Source organism: Aquarana catesbeiana, linkage group LG12, assembly GCF_042186555.1.
Source record: "Aquarana catesbeiana isolate 2022-GZ linkage group LG12, ASM4218655v1, whole genome shotgun sequence".
Taxonomy (NCBI): Eukaryota; Metazoa; Chordata; class Amphibia; order Anura; family Ranidae; genus Aquarana; species Aquarana catesbeiana.
The window spans coordinates 221,324,979-221,346,746 of record NC_133335.1 but is presented as its reverse complement, the minus strand read 5'-3'; the positions used below and the strand labels follow the sequence as shown (position 1 = coordinate 221,346,746).

Below are 21,768 nucleotides of genomic sequence, written 5' to 3'. Positions count from 1 at the left end.
TTAGGGTGTTCCCAGGCACACCTATGGCTACTAGGCCCTCATAAGTCATTGGCACGCTTGTACACCCTGACCAATCAGGGTTCATCCCCTCTAGATCAACTGCCCATGATATTACCCTGTTTCCCCGAAAATAAGACCTTAAAGTCCTTGTAGGTCTTATTTTCAGGGTAGGTCTTATTTTCAGGGTAGGTCTTATTTTCAGGGTAGGGCTTATTTTCGGGGAAACAGGGTAGATGCCTATTTCCTAATTTGCAGATACCAGTGGATAACCAGGGAGGTAGGGCCATTCTTTCCTTAGATGCAGCTAAAGCCTTTGGGAGTGTGGACTGGCCCTACCTCTAGGAAATTCTATTGAGATTTGGGTTGGGTCCAAGATTCTTAAAATTGGGTACGAATACTTTACTCAGCTCCTCGTGCTTGAATACATGTAAAACGGAGATATATTGTTATTAGTAAATTTCTAATATTATTTTATTATTATTAATAATAATAATAATAACTTATATATTATATTATATATAATAATGTTTTACTATTATCATTTTTTAAAATTATTATTATTTGGATTATCTATCCAAATAATCAATAATATATTAAGAACAGCCAACAACAGTAGTTATTATACAATTATCTTATTTTTGTTATTTTCATTATTTTGCTATGATCATTATTTATTAATTTCAAAGAATTGCCAGAAAATTTCTGGTACATGACAGTACTTCAGCAATTTATTTTCTTAAAACTATTTTTTTTTTCCCCCAGTCTAGAGAGAAGTCCCCAGCTTATCCAGGATTGCTGCCTCCAGCTACACCACTTCAAAGCCGGCCTTTCACAATGCTGCTGATCTCAGACACAAAAAAAAGTGATGACGGCGAATACATTTCCCACTCTGCGAAGTGTTGTACGTGCACAAGAGGCGCAACTGTGTGCAGAGTCACGAGGATCTGCACTTCCACCTTCCATTCAGAGGCAGAAGTATCCCATGACCCTGAAACCAGGACCGCTTTTCCCATAATACCACTCGTGGACCAGTGCTTGGGGTGGGGGGGCAGCACTAATCATTTTTTTTTTTCTTATTTTGCCTCCTGTCCACCTCTAGACATTTGTGACTAAAGTCAGCGGGTGTACTGCGAGGGGTGTTGAGAGGGGTCACAAGGCTCCTTACAGTTCTGAAAACATGAAGCCATTTATCATTCCTCTACAGCTGAAAAGCGGTCCTGGATTTAAAGAGGAACGCATCTTATATGTATTGGTGTGCTGCAGTTTCATACAATTTGTATGGCACCCCAAAAGCACCTACGTTGTAGAGCACCACACCACGCTACTCTCAGCAATGAGTCCACTACTCAGTTCTCTGCTAAATCACTGCTGGGAGGGGGGAGCTGAGCTGCTGAGAAAAACTGCTGGGTGAGCAGTGCCGAGTCACTGCAAGGAGGGGAGAGCAGAATGAGATGAGCTGTTGAGTAACTGCTGGGACTGGGGGAACATTGCTGGGAGGGGAGGGGAGTGTTGATTTAGTGCAGGGAGGGGGAAGCAGAATGACCTGAGCTGCTGAGTCGTTGCTGGGAGAGGGGTGAAAGGGAAGGGGTGCAAGGGAAGGGGTGCAAGGGAAGGGGTGCAAGGGAAGCTGAGCTGCTGAGGGGGGGCAGGTTGAATAAAGCTGCTGATAAAACTGGCTGGAAAAATGTTGGTACCTCAGCAGTGAACTACAATGATGAATTGCTCCACAGTGCCTGTAGCTACTTAGGTCAGTTAGGGATCGGCTTGATGATCATTTACTGCTTCTTAAAGTGTATGTAAAAATCAAACATTTTTATTTTTTATATTTTTGTATAAAATAAGGCAATTTTAGACCCTTTGCCAAGTTTTTTCTGCAGTTTGTGTCCCCACTGTGAAGATTCACAGCTCTATTTCTCCTGGTAACTATTGTTACCGAGATAGAAAGTATGGAGAAATCCCAAATTTTGGGTGACACCTTGGAAGGGAAATCCCTTCACTTTGGCGAGATTTCCTACCACTTCTTGTTGCATCTCCTAGACAGGAAGAGAAGAAACATCTCCCCATTCTGAATACAACAGGCAAGGTTCAGCATGAATATCTCCAGCTCATGTCTTTCACAACTGACATAGACTATATTACCAAAAAGTATTGGGACGCCTGCCTTTACACGCACATGAACTTTAATGGCATTCCAGTCTTAGTCCGTAGGGTTCAATATTGAGTTGGCCCACCCTTTGCAGCTATAACAGTTTCAGCTCTTCTGGGAAGGCTGTCCACAAGGTTTAGGAGTGTGTCTATGGGAATGTTTGACCATTCTTCCAGAAGCACATTTGTGAGGTCAGGCACTGATGTTGGACGAGAAGGCCTGGCTTGCAGTCTCCGCTCAAATTCATTCCATTTCTCATTTTGCATTTATGGCTGGTGACTCAGACAGTAGAGAGGTTGGAGGGTCAGCCAGCAGCTATCTCATGCAGTAGGAGGTCATCTATGGGGGCTCCTGTAAGTACCTTGCTTTGTACCACCTTGCTTTGTGCACTGGGTTGAGGTCAGGACTCTGTGCAGGCCAGTCAAGTTCCTCCACCCCAAACTCGCTCATCCATGTCCTTATGGACCTTGCTTTGTGCACTGGTCCAAATCATTTGGTGGAGGGGGGATTATGGTGTGGGGTTGTTTTTCAGGGGTTGGGTTGGCCCCTTAGTTCCAGTGAAGGAAACTCTTAAGGCGTCAGCATACCAAGACAGTTTGGACAATTTCATGCTCCCAATTTTGTAGGAACTGTTTGGGGATGGCCCCTTCCTGTTCCAACATGACTGCACACCAGTGCACAAAGAAAGGTGGTACAAAGCAAGCTACCTGCAGGAGCCCCTATAGATGACCTCCTACTGCATGGGATAGCTGCTGGCTGACCCCCCGACCTCTATACTGTCCGAGTCACTGGCCATAAATGCAAAACAAGAAAAATCAGAAATAAGTCATATTATCTGCATACATGTTCAGGTCAGTGATTAAAGATATTGAAGCCGTTGGATCAGCATGACAACCAGGCAACTAGCACGAAGGCTTGTCATCACCGCTCACCTCCTCCATCACAGGAGGGAGCTCTTCCTCTCCCCTGATGCAGTAGCTCTGAGATCAGCATTTGAGAGCTCCCTCCTGTGATGGTGGAGGTGAGCAGTGATGACTAGGCCTCACCTAGCAATGTCCTGGGAGTAGTCCAGTAAGGCTTCAGAATGTATGTAAATGGCCTACATCTATAGCAAGGGCATTATTCAAGGTCAGAGCTGCACAGCTTGTTTTTCCATCTACAGACGCCCCTTATCTGCATAGGCAGTTTTGTGGCAAAGGTGAACTAACCCTTCAAGGCTAAACCGCATAAAAAAAAAAAAATTCATACAACCACGTGCTGACCTGTTTTTTCCTGTCACTCTTTGTTTACAAGTTTAAATCAGTATTTTTTTGCTAGAAAATTACTTCTAACCCCCAAACATATTTATTTATATATATATGTATCAATCATCATTTTATTTCCTAGGGTCTCTGCTAAAATAAATAATAATAAATAAATAATATAAAAATATAATATAAATTATAAAAAGAAATAAAATCAGTATTTTTTTGCTAGAAAATTACTTCTAACCCCCAAACATTATATATATGTGTTTGGGGGTGTTAGAAGTAATTTTCTAGCAAAAAAAAATACTGATTTCATTTCTTTTTATAATTTATATAAGCAGAGACCCTAGGAAATAAAATGATCATTGTTGCAATTTTTTATATCACACTGTATTTGTGCAGTGGTTTTGCAAACGCCATTTTTTTGGAGAAAATACACTAAAAGAAAAAAGAAGAAAAAAGAAAAAAGTAAGAAGAAGACAAAACACAATATAAACCCCAATTTATTTGTAAAATCTGAAAAATTATGTTACGCCGAGTATATAGATACCGAACATGTCATGCTTTAAAATTGCGCACGCTTGTGGAATGGCGACAAACTACGGTATTTAAAAGTTTCCATAGGCGACTCTTTAAAATTTTTTACAGGTTACCCGTTTAGAGTTACAGAGGAGGTCTTGTGCTAGAATTATTGCTCTCGTTTTAAATGTTTTGTTTGCTTATTTATTTTACTTTTTGTTTTTACACTATCCCTTTAATTTTTTTTTTAAATCACTTTTATTCCTATTACATAGTTACATAGTAGGTGAGGTTGAAAAAAGACACAAGTTCATCAAGTCCAACCTATGTGTGTGATTATATGTCAGTATTACATTGTATATCCCTGTATGTTGTGGTCGTTCTGGTGCTTATCTAATAGTTTTTTTAAACTAATCGATGCCCCCCACTGAGACCACCGCCTGTGGAAGAGAATTCCACATCCCTGCCGCTCTTACAGTAAAGAACCCTCTATGTTGTTTAAGGTTAAACCGCTTTTTTTCTCATTTTAATGAGTAGCCATGTGTTTTATTAAACTCCATTCGGCGAAAAAGTTTTATCCCTATTGTGGGGTCACCAGTACGGTATTTGTAAATTGAAATCATACTCCCTCTCAAACGAGAATAAGTTCAGTAAACATCCCTTGTAATAGAAATAAGGATGACAGGTCCTCTTTATGGAGACATCTGGGGGTCAAAAAGACCCCAAATCTCTTCTTTACCATTAAAAAGCAAAAGATCCGAAAACAAAAAAAAAAAAAGTACTTCCAGCCTGGACTATCGCTCCGGTCCTCCAAGGCCATAGAGGTAATCAAAGACGGTCTAATCTTTGATCGCCTCTGGGACTAGCCGGCTGCACAGTCGAATCATTTCTCGGGCGACCCAGCAGAAATGGTAAGTCCGAGAAACACTGGCGAGCAGCGGCAGATAAGGCTGCCTGCAGAAAACCGCAAGAGGGGGGCGGAGACAAGACCGGTCACCCTGCACAAGGAGGGAGAGCAGCAGTGAGCGGTCTTCATTACAGGAAGAAAGTCTCACACCGGATTGCTGCACAGATCTGTAAGAAATAAGCAAAGCACATCGAGATTCAAGTAAGAATACACATGACAAATGTATTTAGAAAATATTTGCTTATCCCGGAGTTCAGCTTTAAAAGTGATCAGCATGCTGCAAGTAAATTTACTGTTCACCCCGGCACTGAACGATCGTTTCAGACATACGATCGGTTAAAACAATAAAATTAAAAACAGAGTCTATTATCTTCCAGAGTTCCCGCTCTGCTTCCACCACCTGCCTATTCTATAAAGTTACATACACCGGAACTGTATTAGGGTTGAGAGAAACCCTTCCAGACCGACTGCAGATGGGCGGAGCTGGGAACCCAAGAGAAGAGACCTCAGCAGTGGCGGTGCGTCTATAAGGGCGCATGGGCGCCACCCCTCTCTCCAGCCACCCCTCTATCACCAATAGATAGGTTCATGCAATGCATGAACCCATCTATGGCCACCGCTGCCACCCCCTATTCAGGCGCCCGGCCCCTTTTCGGGCACCAGAATTACAGCAGCAGGGTATTTTTTTGAAGCACCAGATTGGAGCGATAGGCTCCAATAGGCGTCAAAAAAGGTAAACAGCATGCAGTTTAGGTCCGCCCCATAGTAGATCTTACTGCTACAGGGTGGCACCTGTGCACCGGATTACACACACACACGCACGCGCACGCACACACACACGCACACACACACACTGTGTGATCCGGCTCTACCGGGTAGGGCGCGGCCAGCGATTCGCGGTAGCCCAGTGGAGGGTACCGTGGACTTGATGCCCGCTGGCAAATTGTCTTTTTAATTTTTAAAGCTATACAAAATTGCAGCATACAAAGCTGCCATGTAACAATCACCAAACAATTCAAAATGAAAAACTAAAACAAACAAAATAAAAATAGTCCAATAGTAGCCTCAGCAACATTGCCAGTGTTTAGGTGACCCATAAAGGTGAAAGACTAGTGAAATGCTGCCCCTCCACATGTTAAATCACTCAAGGATGCACATAATAGGCCAGCTCTCATCCCACCTCCCCCCACCCCCACCAATCAGAGCAAGGAATATAAAATCTAGAGCTATGAAAAAAAAAAAAATCAGGGGACTATACCATAAGTACACAACTAAGAAATTGAGTTCAGTGATCAGTAATCAGTCGGAAACCGTATCCGTAGAAGACAACCATCCACCCCACACTTTATCTGACTTCAGGGGCGGACTGACCATTCGAGCACTCTGGCACTGCCCGAGGGCCCCATGCCACTAAGGGGCCTCATCAGGGTTGCCAGCCTCAATAAAACCAGGGACAGTATGTAAAAATTGGTGTTTTTTTTTTAAAATCCCAAGATTATAGCTGCCCTGCCTCTCCAGTACCTTTTCAGTGTGTGTATGTGTATACTGTATGTGTGTGTGTGTGTATACTGTGTGGCCCCATAATCTATTCCCTGGGGGCCCCGTAATCTCCTATTGCCTGGGGGGGCCCATAATCTTCTCCTAATGCCCGGGGGCCCCATAATCTTCTCCTAATGCCCGGGGGCCCCATAATCTTCTCCTATTGCCTGGGGGGCCCCCATAATCTCCTATTGCCTGGGGGGCCCCATAATCTTCTCCTATTGCCCGGGGGCCCCATAATCTTCTCCTATTGCCTGGGGGGCCCCCATAATCTCCTATTGCCTGGGGGGGCCCATAATCTCCTATTGCCTGGGGGGCCCCATAATCTTCTCCTATTGCCCGGGGGCCCCATAATCTTCTCCTATTGCCTGGGGGGCCCCCATAATCTCCTATTGCCTGGGGGGCCCCATAATCTCCTATTGCCTGGGGGGGCCCCATAATCTTCTCCTATTGCCCGGGGGCCCCATAATCTTCTCCTATTGCCCGGGGGCCCCATGAGTTGTCAGTCCGCCCCTGTCTGACTTAGTAAATGCACCCCTATTCACATATGTGGCTTTATACCGGGGGGCTGCTTTGTTCACCAATGATTTCCACTGCCATAGATGGTACTGATAGTATAATCAACCTCCTGGCATAAAACAACAATAACGTAAGGAGGGTACGTATAGCTTTAGCAGTGGTGAGTGAGTCAGTCAACCCGGCCTAACACATTCCCACCCAGCCTATAGCAGAATGATGGCCAGGCCGGGGCTCCATTGTCCTGGCTGGACGTCATATGACATCCTTCAGAACAAGCCGCTGTGCGCGCCCCGGACACACCGCACCTCCAATCACGGTAAAGACCTTATGATGTAGGCTTTTTACCACGTGACCAGCTGTGTCCAATTACAGTGTAATTAGGAAGTGCTGGTTATCAGCATTCCTCTACTTGCATTGACAGGGCGCGAGTAAAGGAGAGCCGATCCGTGGCTCTCCTGACGGGGGGTCTGTGCTGATAATTGGTGCATTGATCATCAGTGCAGCACCCATCAGTGATGTCTGCCAGTGCCCCACCAGTGGTGCCTTTCAGTGCCCATCAGTGCTGCCTATCAATGCCACCTCTTAGTGCCCACCAGTGATGCCCGTTATTGCCCATCAATGCTGCCTTTCAGTGCCCACCAGTAGTGACTGTCAGTGACCAGTGGTGCCTGTCAGTGCCCATAAAGGCCATCTATCAGTTCCCCTATCAGTGCTGCCTTTTAGTGCCCTATCAGTGCTGCCTATCAGTGCCGCCTATCAGTGCCCATCAATGCCACCTGTCAGTGCCTCCTCATCCCTGATGCCCGTCAGTGCCTCCTCATCCCTGATGCCCGTCAGTGCCTCCTCATCCCTGATGCCCGTCAGTGCCTCCTCATCCCTGATGCCCGTCAGTGCCTCCTCATCCCTGATGCCCGTCAGTGCCTCCTCATCCGTGATGCCCGTCAGTGCCTCCTCATCCGTGATGCCCGTCAGTGCCTCCTCATCCGTGATGCCCGTCAGTGCCTCCTCATCCGTGATGCCCGTCAGTGCCTCCTCATCCGTGATGCCCGTCAGTGCCTCCTCATCCGTGATGCCCGTCAGTGCCTCCTCATCCGTGATTTCTGTCAGTGCCTCCTCATCAGTGATGCCCGTCAGTGCCTCCTCATCAGTGCCGCCCATCAGTGCCCATTAATGCCCATAAAGGCTGCCCATCAGGGCTATCTATCAGTGCAGCCCATCGGTGCTGCCTTTCAGTGCCTCATCAGTGCCGCCTATCAGTGCACATCAGTGAAGGAGAAAAATTACTTATTTACAAAATTTTGTAATAGAAACGAAAGAAAAAAAAAAATTCTCAAAATTTTTTTTTATTTGTTTAGCAACAAATAAAAAACCCAGTGTTTAAAAAAATAAAAAAAAAAATAAAAAAAAAAAAGATAAAAATTTCCTTTGGGTACAGAATTGCATGACCGTGCAATTCTCATTAGAAGTGTGACAGGACTAAAAAACTGAAAACTGGCCTGGGCAGGAAGGGAGTGAAAGTGCCCGTTATTGAAGTGGTTCTTATGCCGCGTACACACGGTCGGACTTTTCAGCTACAAAAGTCCGACAGCCTGTCCGACAGACTTTCGATGTACTTTTGGCGGACTTTCTAACGACCGGACTTGCTTACACATGATCAGACGGATTCGTCAGACGGATTCGTACGTGATGACGTACACCGGACTAAAATAAGGAAGTTGATAGTCAATAGCCAATAGCTGCCCTAGCGTCGGTTTTTGTCCATCGGACTAGCATACAGAGGAGCGGATTTCTGGATCCTGCGGAGTTACGACGTAAAGATTTGAAGCATGTTCCAAATCTAAAGTCCGACAGATTTGTGGCTGGAAAAGTCCGCTGAAGGTCCGGTGAAGCCCACACACGATCGGATTGTCCGCCGGATTTGGTCCATCGGCGTCCGTCAGACTTTTGTAGCCGAAAAGTCCGACCGTGTGTAAGCGGCATTAGATACACTTCTATGGAGAAGGGGACAGAGATGCTGGTTATAGAAGTCATGTAGGCCAAAACCTCCCTCCAGAAGGGACCTATGAGCCGGACAGTCCCAAAAAGACATGCATGAAATCCGCAGCTGGTGTGGAATAGCGCCAGCAAAAGGGAGGATTGGTTCCCAAATATCTTAGCAAGTGTGAGATAGACCCCATGTATGAAATTGAAGTGTATGAAGCGGACTCTAATTGAGACTAATCTGGTAAAGGGAGCTTCCCAAACATCCTTCCATTCCTCCTGATATTGGCCAGGAGCCACTACTTCCCAAGGTCGTAGCAGTGTAGTAGTTTCTGGAAAAAGCATATTTATATCTAGTGGACAAAGGTTTTACCAACTCCTCATCCAACAATTCCATATCATTAAACTTCTAAGGAAATGTGACTGGGGCCAAATTGAGACTGAAAACAGTGTTGTAATTGTAAGTACCTAAAAAAAAAAAAAAGGGTATTAGGTGGTTTGTACTGTGCCTTTAACGCAAAGATTTTCAGAGAGCCAAGTTGGTCCAGACTATTGGGTCAGGGTTAGGGTTGCCACCTGTCCAGGGCTGGACTTGGACAAAAATGTGGCCCTGGACTTCATCCAGACCGGCCCAGGGCACAACACATCAGGGCACGGTACATCAGGCCACATCAGGGTACAGAGCCCAGCACATCAGGGCACAAGGCACATCAGGGCACAACACATCAGGGCTAAAGGCACATCAGGGCACAGCACATCAGGGTACAGCACATCAGGGTACAGGGCACAGCACATCAGGGTACAGCACATCAGGGTACAGGGCACAGCACATCAGGGTACAGAGTAGAGGTCGACCGATATATCGGCCGATATTTGGCTTTTTTTACTTAATCGGCATCGCCGATTGTGCTGATAAAAAAAGCCGATTATACCTTCAGCGGGACTTGCAAATGACTTCTGTAATAAAAGTCAATGCAAGTTGTCTGAAGTTTTCTTCTCTCCTCCTCTGGGCAGCCTGCCAAGTCTGATAAGAAGATACATTGTATCTCTTCAGGTTCTTTTATCAATAGACAACTCTGTGGAGAAGTTCTCAGTTTAACCATTTAAAGACTAAATCTTTTCTGACACTTGTTGCTTACAAGTAAAAATCCTGTATTTTCTGCTAGAAAATCACTTAGAACCCCCAAACATTATATATATATTTTTTCTAGCAGAGACCCTAGGGAATAAAATAGCGGTTGTTGCAATATTTTATGTCACACGGTATTTGCGCAGCGGTCTTTCAAACGCAATTTTTTTTGAAAAAATACACTAATGAAATAAAAAAAAAAAAAAAAAAAAAGCAGTAAAGTTAGCCCATTTTTTTTCGTCCAAAAGTTTTGATTATCTGTTTTTGTGTATTTAATATTTAAGATATAGTTATTTTTTTTAATCTAAATTATACATACAAGTGAACTGATTGGAGGTTTGTTTTGTTTAATAAATGTTTAAATATAAAAAATTTTCTGTATCACTTATTACTTAAGACTGCTTACACACTGGAGCGGACATGCGTTGACGGTAAAACGCTGTTAGTTTTAGCGGCGCTTTACCGTCATTTTAGCAGCGCTATTCGGCTTATAACCCAGCTAGCGGCCGAAGAAGGGGTTAAATGCGCCCCTGAAGCGCTGCTGCCGAAACGCTTTGCAGGCGCTTCGGCAGCGGTGCGCATTCATTTCAATGGGCAGGAGTGGTGGAGCAGTGGTATGCACCGCTCCAAAGATGCTGCTTGCAGGACTTTTTTTTTAACATCCTGCCAGCGCATCGCCTCATTGTGAAAGCACTCGAGCTTTCACACAGACTGCAGGGGAGCCGTTTTACAGGCGCTATTTTTAGCCCAAAAGCGCCTGAAAAACGCCCCAGTGTGAAAGGGGTCTAACTGTTAGATTTTATGAGATGAAGGGAAAAAAAAAAAAAAAAATCGGCATCATATATCGGCCATCGGCCACCGCGATTTCTAAATATCGGCTTTGGCATCGGCCAGAGAAAAACCCATATCGGTCGACCTCTAGTACAGAGCCCAGTACATCAGCATACAGTGCACAACATATCAGGGTACAGTGCCCAGCACATCAGCGTACAGGGCACAACATATCAGGGTACAGTGCCCAGTACATCAGCGTACAGGGCACAACATATCAGGGTACAGTGCCCAGCACATCAGCGTACAGGGCACAACATATCAGGGTACAGTGCCCAGCACATCAGCGTACAGGGCACAACATATCAGGGTACAGTGCCCAGCACATCAGCGTACAGGGCACAACATATCAGGGTACAGTGCCCAGCACATCAGCGTACAGGGCACAACATATCAGGGTACAGTGCCCAGCACATCAGCGTACAGGGCACAACATATCAGGGTACAGTGCCCAGCACATCAGCGTACAGGGCACAACATATCAGGGTACAGTGCCCAGCACATCAGCGTACAGGGCACAACATATCAGGGTACAGTGCCCAGCACATCAGCGTACAGGGCACAACATATCAGGGTACAGTGCCCAGCACATCAGCGTACAGGGCACAACATATCAGGGTACAGTGCCCAGCACATCAGCGTACAGGGCACAACATATCAGGGTACAGTGCCCAGCACATCAGCGTACAGGGCACAACATATCAGGGTACAGTGCCCAGTACATCAGCGTACAGGGCACAACATATCAGGGTACAGTGCACAGCACATCAGGGTACAGAGCCCAGCACATCAGCTAATAGGGCACAACACATCAGGGCACAGTACATCAGGGTATAGCACATCAGGACACAGCACATCAGGGCACAGAACATCAGAGCACACGACATTGAGGCACAGCACACCGGGGCACAGGACATCAGGGCACAGCACATCGGGGCACAAGGCACATCAGGGCATAGGACATCGGGACACAGCACATCAGGGCACATAGCACATCAGGGCACATAGCACATCAGGGCACATAGCACATCAGGGCACATAGCGCATCAGGGCACATCAGGGCACATAGCACATCAGGGCACGTGGCACATCAGGGCACGGGGCACATAGCACATCAGTGCACATGGCACATCAGGGCACATCAGGACATGGGGCACATCAGGGCACGGGGCACATCAGGGCACGGGGCACATCAGGGCACATTATGGCACATCAGGGCACGGGGCACATCAGGGCACATTATGGGGCACATCGCACATCAGGGCATGGGGCACATCAGGCCACATGGTACATCAGGGCACATGGCACATCAGGGCACATGATGGGGCACATTATGGGGCACATGGCACATCAGGCCACATGGCATATTAGGACACGGGGCACATGGCACATCAGGGCACATTATGGCACATCAGGGCACATGATGGGGCACATCAGGCTACATGGCACATGGCACATCGGGGCACATCAGGGCATGGGGCACATCAGGGCGCACATAGCACATCAGGGCACATGATGGGGCACATAGCACATCGGGGCACATAGCACATCGGGGCACATGATGGGGCACATAGCACATCGGGGCACATGATGGGGAACATAGCACATCGGGGCACATGATGGGGCACATGATGGGGCACATAGCACCTTGGGGCACATGATGGGGCACATGATGGGGCACATAGCACATCAGGGCACATGATGGGGCACATAGCACATCAGGGCACATGATGGGGAACATAGCACATCGGGGCACATGATGGGGCACATGATGGGGTGATGGGGCACATAGCACATCGGGGCACATGATGGGGCACATGATGGGGCACATAGCGGGGCACATGATGGGGCACATAGCGGGGCACATAGCGGGGCACATGATGGGGCACATAGCACATCATCAGGGCACATTGTGGGGTCTTACTAGCCAGCATGCAGAGTAGCGCAGGGAGCTTCTGTAGTAATAAGTTCTCTCTCGTGTCATCACGCTGTTCTCCGGCGGCCCCGCCCCCTCCTCTCTTCTTGTCTATACCAGATGATCCTACAAGCCAATTGGTATAGACGAGAAGAGAGGAGGGGGTGGGGCCGCAGGAGAACAGCGTGATGACACGAGAGAGAACTTATTACTACAGAAGCTCCCTGCGCTACTCTGCATGCTGACTAATCTCGATCTACCCGTCAGGCGCCAGCTGTTGGCGGTTGACGGGTAGATCACCGCGCACCGCAGATGCGCCTGAAAGTGAAAGTGGCCCAGACTGAGCCATCGGCCCACCGGGAATCTCCCGGCAGTCCCAATGGCCAGTCCATCCCTGCACCTGTCCGCGTTTCACCCGGACAGTACAGGTTTTGAATCATGTGTCCGGGTTTCAGGCCTGAAATCCAGACAGGAATGTGGCTCAGAACAGGAACTGACAAAAGGGGGAGGGGGCACTGTGAAGGGTGAGGGGGCATTATGTACACCACATTACTAATCTCCTTGGAGCGCCCAAAATATATATATATTTGCTGCCCGCCGCTAAAGTGTTTAGGTTTGGCTTGAAGAAAACAAAGTGGCAACCCTAGTCAGAGTACAAATAAAAGTGGGTCCGGTTTGGGTTTTTCCACAAAGGTATATGTGGAGAGAACCTGTGAGGTCCCTGGGGTGCAGAGCCATGAACCACACCCCAAGCCTTCAGTATACAGCGCATGGAGCTAGCGAGACTATGGGGAGGCTTAGGACTCCTATATAATAAATGTTTTAAAGCCTCGTAGGATCCTAAGCATGCTGCTTCCTGGGGCATCATCGAAGGGGGCGGTCAACATATTGGCCTAAATTTATGAAGAAATTTGATTTTTTTAAATTTTTTTTATTATTTTGAGTTTTTAGAGCAGAAAGTAAAAAAATAGTTTTTTTTTTTGTAGTTAAATGGGAACACCACTTTAAAAAAAAAAAAAATAAATAAAAGTCAGCAGCTACAAATACTGCAGCTGCTGACATTTAATCTGACACTTACCTGTCCCAGGGTCCAGCGATGCGGGGGAACGAAGCCCCGCTCGTCCAGCCCTCCGCTCGGCGGCGCCGTCATTTTAACTGTGGGCACAGTCGGGCACCCACTGCGCATGCCGTCACTGGCCTCGCAATCATCTGGAACCTGGATACGTGTCCCAGATGATTGACAAGAGGGAGGGGGGGGAAGAGGCGATCTCCCTTCCTGTGCCGAGGGAAGTGATGTCAGGAGCCCAGGCACCGAAGGAGGCAGACTACGAGGGACCCCCTAGCAACAGGCATTTAGAGGGGAGTAAAAAAAATAAAAAAATAAAATTTCTCCAAATGTTTTTTTTTTATTTTTTTTAAGCACATTACTAATTTTTTTTTGTTTTTTTGGGGTGGAACTCCACTTTAAGTTACCAGTAAAAAAATAAAAGTCCCTAAATCTATCCCCTAGTTTGTAGACGCTATAACTTTTGCGCAAACCAATCAATACACGCTTATTGGGATTTTTTTTTTTTCTTTTACCAAAAATATGTAGCAGAATACATATTGGCCTAAATTGATGAAGAAATTTGTTTTTACTTTTTTTTTTTGATATGTATTATAGCAGAAAGTAAAAAATATAGTTTTTTTTTTTTTTTTTTAATTTACGTTTTTTTTTTTTTGTTTATAGCGTAAAAATTAAAAAAACGCAAAGGTGATCAAATGCCATCAAAAGAAAGCTCCATTTCTGTGTGTGTGTGTGTGGGGGGGGAGGACGTACATTTTATTTGGGTACAATGTTGCACAACTGTGCAATTGTCAGTTAAAATAACACAGTTCCATATAGCAAAAAAATGTCCTGGTGATGAAGGGGGGGGGGGGGGTGTGTAAATCTCCCACGGGTCAAGTGGTTAAGCTGGCCATACATGGACCAAATCTTGGCCAGTCCTTGCTGAGCTGATATAGAGAGAAGAAGAAGAGAAGAAGAGAAGAAGAAGAAGAGAAGAAGAGAAGAAGAAGAAGAGAAGAAGAGAAGAAGAAGAGAGAAGAGAAGAAGAAGAAGAGAAGAAGAGAGAAGAAGAGAAGAAGAAGAGAGAAGAGAAGAAGAAGAGAGAAGAGAAGAAGAAGAGAGAAGAGAAGAAGAAGAGAGAAGAGAAGAAGAAGAGAGAAGAGAAGATAGAGAGATATATATATATATATATATATATATAGATATATATATATATATATATATATATATATATATATATATATCTATATATATATATATATATATATATATATATATATATATATATATATATATATATATATATATATATATATATATATATATACACATACACACACACACACACACACACACACACACATCCATCCATATATGGGCAGGCTGATTGGTACATCAACTTGGGTACATCCAGCATGATTTTTAGCAATGCGATTATAGCCGCTAACAGCAATCATTGTGCTCTCCCGGGAAGGGACGGCTCAGCAATCAATTCCCTTGCCAATTTCTAATGTTGGGAGGTATGAAAAACCTTAGATGTTCTAAACCTTCCCCGAATCCACCTACAGTAAGCCTTTGTTCACATTGAAAGCGGCTTTGAAATCGTGCAACTTCATCTGAAAATAAATAAATAAATAAAATCACATGATTTCAAAGCCGCATGCCAGTGTGAATTCAGGTGCGACTTGGATTGGAAGACATCTGTGTGGCTTCTTGCACAGATATCTATGTAAGTCACATCTGAAATCTCCAAAAGTAATGCAGGAACTACTTTTTTCAAATTGACGCGGCACCACAAACTTGGCATCGGACTGATTTGAACAGCACTATTGCTGACAATAGGGTGCGACCTGTCAAATCCCATGACAGGTCACTCTGGTGTGAACAGGGGGGCTAAAACAAAAAGCCACTGGGGATTAGGAGGCTCCATTCACATCTATGCTCTTTTTTTTGTGTGTTGCAATTAATAGGCTGCCGCAGGGTGGATTTTATTTAACTCAAGTCGATTTAGAATCGCTAGTAAAAAGGCTCGATTTAAATCTACTCGAATCAAATCATAATTTTTAAAGAGCAACTGTAATTTCTGTCCCGCAGCGGCTCCTCCTCTGCCCCGCTTTTGACTCACCGACAGTCCTATTCACTTTAATGGGACGGCTGGTGATGTGGCAGTGACACAACAAGGTGAGGGACGTGGCGGCAGCAGGTGAGTGGATGCCTGCTAATAGGCGCTACCATGATGGATCTGAAATGACAGGTGCTCTTTAAATGTAAGGACTGATTCTTGCTGGTAGTTAGAACCTTTAGTATTTGCAAACAAAATGAAGGTTTCCTATTTAGAATAATAAGCTGTCAGGTTAGTAAAACAGCGATATCAGAACCAATTCAATCATACAGTTTGTTTCAGTTTGTTTCAGGAAAGCCTATCGCTGTAGAAATGTGAATGGCCCCAAAATCGCGCCAAAAGTGTCCGAATTGTCCGCCATAATGTCGCACTCCATTACTAGTAAAAAAAAAAAAAAAAAAAAAAAAAACTTAATAAAAATGCCATTAAAAACTATCCCCTATTTTGTAGACACTATATTTTTTGCGCAAACCAATCAATTAATGCTTATTGCGATTTTTTTTTTTACCAAAAATATGTTGAAGAATACATATCGACCTAAACTGAGGGAAAAAAAAAAAGTTTTTTTTATATATTTTGGGGGGATATTTATTATAGCAAAAAGCAAAAAATATTGCTTTTTTTTTACAAAATTGTCGCTCTTTTTTTGTTTATAGCGCAAAAAATAAAAAACGCAGAGATGATCAAATACCACCAAAAGAAAGCTCTATTTGTGGGGAAAAAAGGACGGCAATTTTGTTTGGGAGCCACGTCGCACGACCGCGCAATTGTCAGTTAAAGTGCCGCAGTGCCGAATCGCAAAAAGTGCTCTGGTCTTTGGCCAACCAAATGGTCCGGGGCTGAAGTGGTTAAGGACCGCTGCACTCTTATAGAAGGGATTTTTTTTTTTTTTTTGTGCATTACGAAATGTGCGTTTTTTTTGCGTGCATTCCCGCATCGCACAAACTCTGAACCTAGCCCTACCGCTAAGCAAGAAGGGGAAAAACGTGAGCGTGTGAGCCATTCCTTCTGCATCATAGAAAATTAATGTTTGACCGGAGTGCTGCCGCCCAGACGTACTATGAAGCAATCTCTATAGGAAATCAGTCTATATGTAGAATTTCCATACCGGCCTGTCCTGTACAGACGCGCACCTGCTGGTTCCCATTTTGCAGCCGTCAGGCGATCAGTAACCTGCAGCTCATTGCACAACCCAGGAAATGCTCGGCGAACGACACGCGTTATAAATTAACAAAGTCCAAACGAGTGACGGCAGGGAATACGGCCAAGCCGGAGTGTCGGTGAATCAGGCCCTGGGCGGCGTTACAAAAGTTCAGAGGCGAGAGTCAGGTCTCTGGGTTTTGGATAGCGAGCTGCTGCATGAGCCGTGGTGTAGTACAACCACATAGACAGGGGGACAGTTCATAAGGACTCTTTTTACAGTATCGAAAAAAGATCCGCAGTGAATCACTTTTATTTAGGCTGGGCTCACATCTCTGCGTGTTGAGAACGCGTGCAAAATGACAGTCAGAGAATTTATTATACAGGATTTATACAGTGCTAACAGTTTGCGCAGCGCTTTACAACATGAAGGCAGACAGTACACTTACAATACAATTCAATACAGGAGGGATCAGGGGGCCCGGCTCCATAGAGCTTACAATCTAGGAATGTGCTGCACTTTAGCGGATGTGCAGAGTGCCATAAATTCTTAACCGCTTGACCTTCGTAAGATTTAGACCCCTTTCACACCAGGCGTTTTAGCGCTAGAAATACCTTCAGGCGATCCCTGAAAACTCATCTCTTCAGGGAAGCCTATCACGTCTCCAACTAATCTTCTACCACTTCCATCATCTTCTATCTTCTCAAAACCTCCTACTCTCAAGCTCCCTCGTCTCCTCCTCCCATGCTCGTCGCCAGGATTTCTCCAGATCCTCTCCCATCCTCTGGAACTCGCTACCTCCACCATTCCGGCTATCCCCTACTCTTGCTACCTTCAGGCGATCCCTGAAAACTCATCTCTTCAGAAAAGCCTATCACGTCTCCAACTAATCTTCTACCACTTCCACCAGCTCATTCCCCACAGTTACAACCTTTTGTACCACCTGCCCCACCCTATTAGATTGTAAGCTCTTCTGAGCAGGGCCCTCTTGATCCTCTTGTATATTATTGTATTATAACTGTATTGTCTCCCTTTTATATTGTAACGCGCTGCGTAAATTGTTGGCGCTATATAAATCCTGTATAAAAATTATTATAATAATAATAATAATAATAATAGCCTCTAAATATCACCTGAAAACCGCTTCCCATTCATTTCAGTGGGTCTTTTCACACTGCGGCGGTGCGCTTGCATAGCTGCCAACTGTCCCTGATTTGGAGCAATGTCCCTCTGTCCCTCATTTTGGTCTGATCTATATAGTTGTATATAAAAAGCACTTTTTATCTAAAGTGTTTTCCAGTGCTAAACCTTTCATCTGATTTCTAAATTTCTGTATCTGTAAATTCCAAAAGCCAATATAAAGGAATAGTAGTGGTAAAAAAAGCACTTGTGGTTCTAACCAATCTCAGTTTATTGTACAATTCTCCTTTAATAAAAGGTGTGGCAGGGGGTGTGTCCTATACCTGCATACTTTTGCCAATAGGTGTCCCTCATTCCCATCTCAAAAAGTTGGGAGGTCCCGTTAGGAAAAGTCCTGCAAGCAGCACCTTTGGGGTGGTTTGGGAGTGCTGTATACAGCGCTCCCAAAATGCTCTGCCCATTAAAATGAATGGGCAGCGCTTCCAAAGCGCCTAAAAAAGCGCTTCGGAAAGTGCCGCAACCTAGGCGTTTTTAATCCCGACTTTGGGGTTAAAAGCGACCCCCCCCCCAGCGGCCGAAAAGCGCCGCTTAAACAGCGCTAAAGCGAGCGGAGCTTTAGCACTAACGCGGCCCCAGTGTGAAAGGCCATTTTTGCTAAACAGCACTGCGGTACTTTAGCTGACAATTTCCGCGGTCGTGCAACGCTGTACACAAGTAACATTTATGTCCTTTTTTCCCCCCTCTTTTGGTGGCATCTAATAAGCCCTGTTTTTTTTTTGGTTTTTTTTGCGCTATTAAAAAAAGGAAGGACTGACAATTTAAAAAAAAAAAAAAAAAAATTATATATATATATTTCCCGGTAGGGGGCTCACGCTTCCACCCGCCCGTCTGTGGTGTGGTTCGTCACAGCACATGCCAATCACCGGGTCTCGGCCAATGATTGACCGCCGGCACCCAGCGATCAGCTCTGAGCTTCGCTGAACACAGCTCTGTGAATGTAAAGAACACAGAGCTGTGTTCAGTGACAGGGGAAGCAGGGAATTAAAACAACTAGATCCCCAGAAAAAGCAACACACAGTACACACACACACACACACACACACACACACACACACACACACACTTGTTAGGCACACATGTAACCCTGTGAACCCCTTGATCGCTCTAGATGTTAACCTTAACCCCATTCCTGCCCAGTGTCATTAGTACAGTGACAGTGCATATTATTATCATTGATCACTGTAATAGACCCCTTTCACACTGCCAGCGTTTTTCAGGCGCCTGAAAAAAGCGTCTCCTTTCACTCGAAGTGTGGAAGCCTGAGGGCTTTCACACTGGAGTGATGCGCTTGCAGCGGGATGTTAAGGGCACTTTCAAACTGGGGTGGGGGGGGGGGTTGGGCATCGGCGGGAAAGCGCCACTATTTTTAGCAGCGCTGTATCATAGTTTTAGCGGCGCCTTTTGGCCACTAGCGGGGCGCTTTTAACCCCCGCTAGCGGCCAAAAAAGGATCAAAAGCGCTGCTGCCAAAAGCCCTGCTGCTGCGCTTCGCAGGCGCTTCGGCAGCGCTGGCCATTGTGTTTAAAGGCAGGTGCGTTTTAGGAGCGGTGTATTCCGCCATTACTAATCTATCAACAAACATTTTTTTTTTTTTTTTTTTACACATTACACCATAGTTAATACACGCTATAACTTTCACACAAACCAATCAATATACACCTATTGGGATTTCTTTTACCAAAGACATGTAGTAGAATACATTTTGGCCAAAAAAAGTATTAAGAGAGAGATTCGTTTTTTTTTTGTTTGTTATTTTTTTATTGGTCATGTTTTATAGCAGAAAGTAAAAAAAAAAAAAAAAAAAAAAAAAAAAAAAATCTCTCGTTTATAAAATAAAAAAAATAAAAAAGTGAATAAATACCACCCAAAGAAAGCTCCATTTGTGTGAAAAAAAAATGATATAAAAATGTATGTTTGGGTAAAGCACTGCATGACCACACAATTGTCTGTTAAAGTAATCCAATGTGGCATAGCAAAAAAAAAAAAAATGTGGCCTGGTCATGGACGGGATAAAATCTTCTGGAGCTGAAGTGGTTAAAATACCACACTGAAACAACGAGCTTGTGGTTGCGGCACGCTTCCTGTTGCCGAGTTAAAATCGCCACCGCTACAATGCAAACAGTCGCAGCATCCTCACCCAGCTCAATAGTAGAATTTAGCTGGATAGTCGGGGGGGGGGGGGGGGGGGCAGTAAAACCACGGCTCATTTGCCTTCCCCCGCCTTCTGTGCACTCATCTGAAAGAACCCCAAGACAAGGGGAAGACACCGGTTGCCCATAGCAACCAGACACTTCAGCTCTAACCTGTATTAGAAAAACAAGATCAGACGTCGCGAAGCACGGTAACCCATAGCAACAAAGCAGGTCTCAGAGGACCGCAGTCAGATGGATTCCGAATGGTTGCTCTGGGTTACTCCACTAGCAGCATATTTATTGAGTACTACAGTAACCTATAGTGACTGTGCGCAAAATCAATGGGTTACCGCATTCCCCAGATGCAGAGATGTGAAGCTAGCCGTAGCCGCCTTCCCACCGCCGCCGCCGCCCTGGCAGATCCCGGGCCCCTCTGACATCTGCCCCGTTCCCACGCAGGTGGCCGGTGACACCAATTAGGACACCGCAGTAACCCCCCCTCCCCACCCCCGCCAGTCACAATTCAGATAGAACTAACCGAGCGGACCTTTTCCACCTCTTTGTTGTCGTTAAGCGAGAGCTTCCCCAACATGGGGCTACGTGACTCCGAACCCCCCGATTCCCATGGGAACCACCACAGGAGACACATCTATGGGAAGGTCACACCACACAATAAAACTCACCAGCTCAGCTCATTTTTAAGCTTGTTGTATGTAATATACACTCACCGGCCACTTTATTAGGTACACCTGTTCAATTGCTTGGTGACACAAATTGCTAAATCAGCCAATTACATGGCAGCAACTCAATGAATTTCACCATCGAGACGTGGTGAAGACGACTTGCCGAACTTCAAACTGAGCATCAGAATGGGGCAGAAAGGGGAACTTTGAACGTGGCATGGTTGTTGGTGCCAGACGGGCTGGTCTGAGTATGTCAAAAACTACTGATCTGCTGGGATTTTCACACACAACCATCTCTCGGGTTTACAGAGAATGGTCCGAAAAAGAGAAAATATCCAGTGAGCGGCAGTTGTGTGGAGGAAAATGCCTGGTTGGGGTCAGAGGAGAATGGGCAGACTGGTTCCAGATGATAGAAAGGCAACAGTAACTCAAATAACCGCTCGTTACACCCAAGGTATGCAGAATACCATCTCTGAACGCACAACACATCCAACCTTGAAGCGGATGGGCTACAGCAGCAGAAGACCACACCGGGTGCCACTCCTGTCATCTAAGAACAGGAAACCGAGGCTACAATTCGCACAGATCACCAAAATTGGATGATAGAAAATTGGAAAAACGTTGCCTGGTCTGATGAGTCTGGATTTCAGCTGCGACATTCAGATGGTCGGGTCAGAATTTGGTGTAAACATGAAAGCATGGATCCATCCT

General features: G+C 45.4%; 1 protein-coding gene across 2 annotated transcripts in view; it reads right to left on the bottom strand.

The window, feature by feature from the left end:
- Positions 1-21,768, bottom strand: part of GCGR (glucagon receptor) — a 111,947-nt gene that overhangs the window by 75,817 nt on the left and 14,362 nt on the right. Inside the window, exon 1 of one of the 2 annotated variants that reach the window (XM_073606736.1) lies at positions 17,011-17,126. The exons of the other annotated variant lie outside the window; for it this stretch is intronic. The gene's annotated coding sequence lies outside the window, so the exon portion shown is untranslated. Of the gene's footprint in view, positions 1-17,010; positions 17,127-21,768 lie in introns of those variants that run through there. 2 annotated transcript variants of the gene reach the window in all.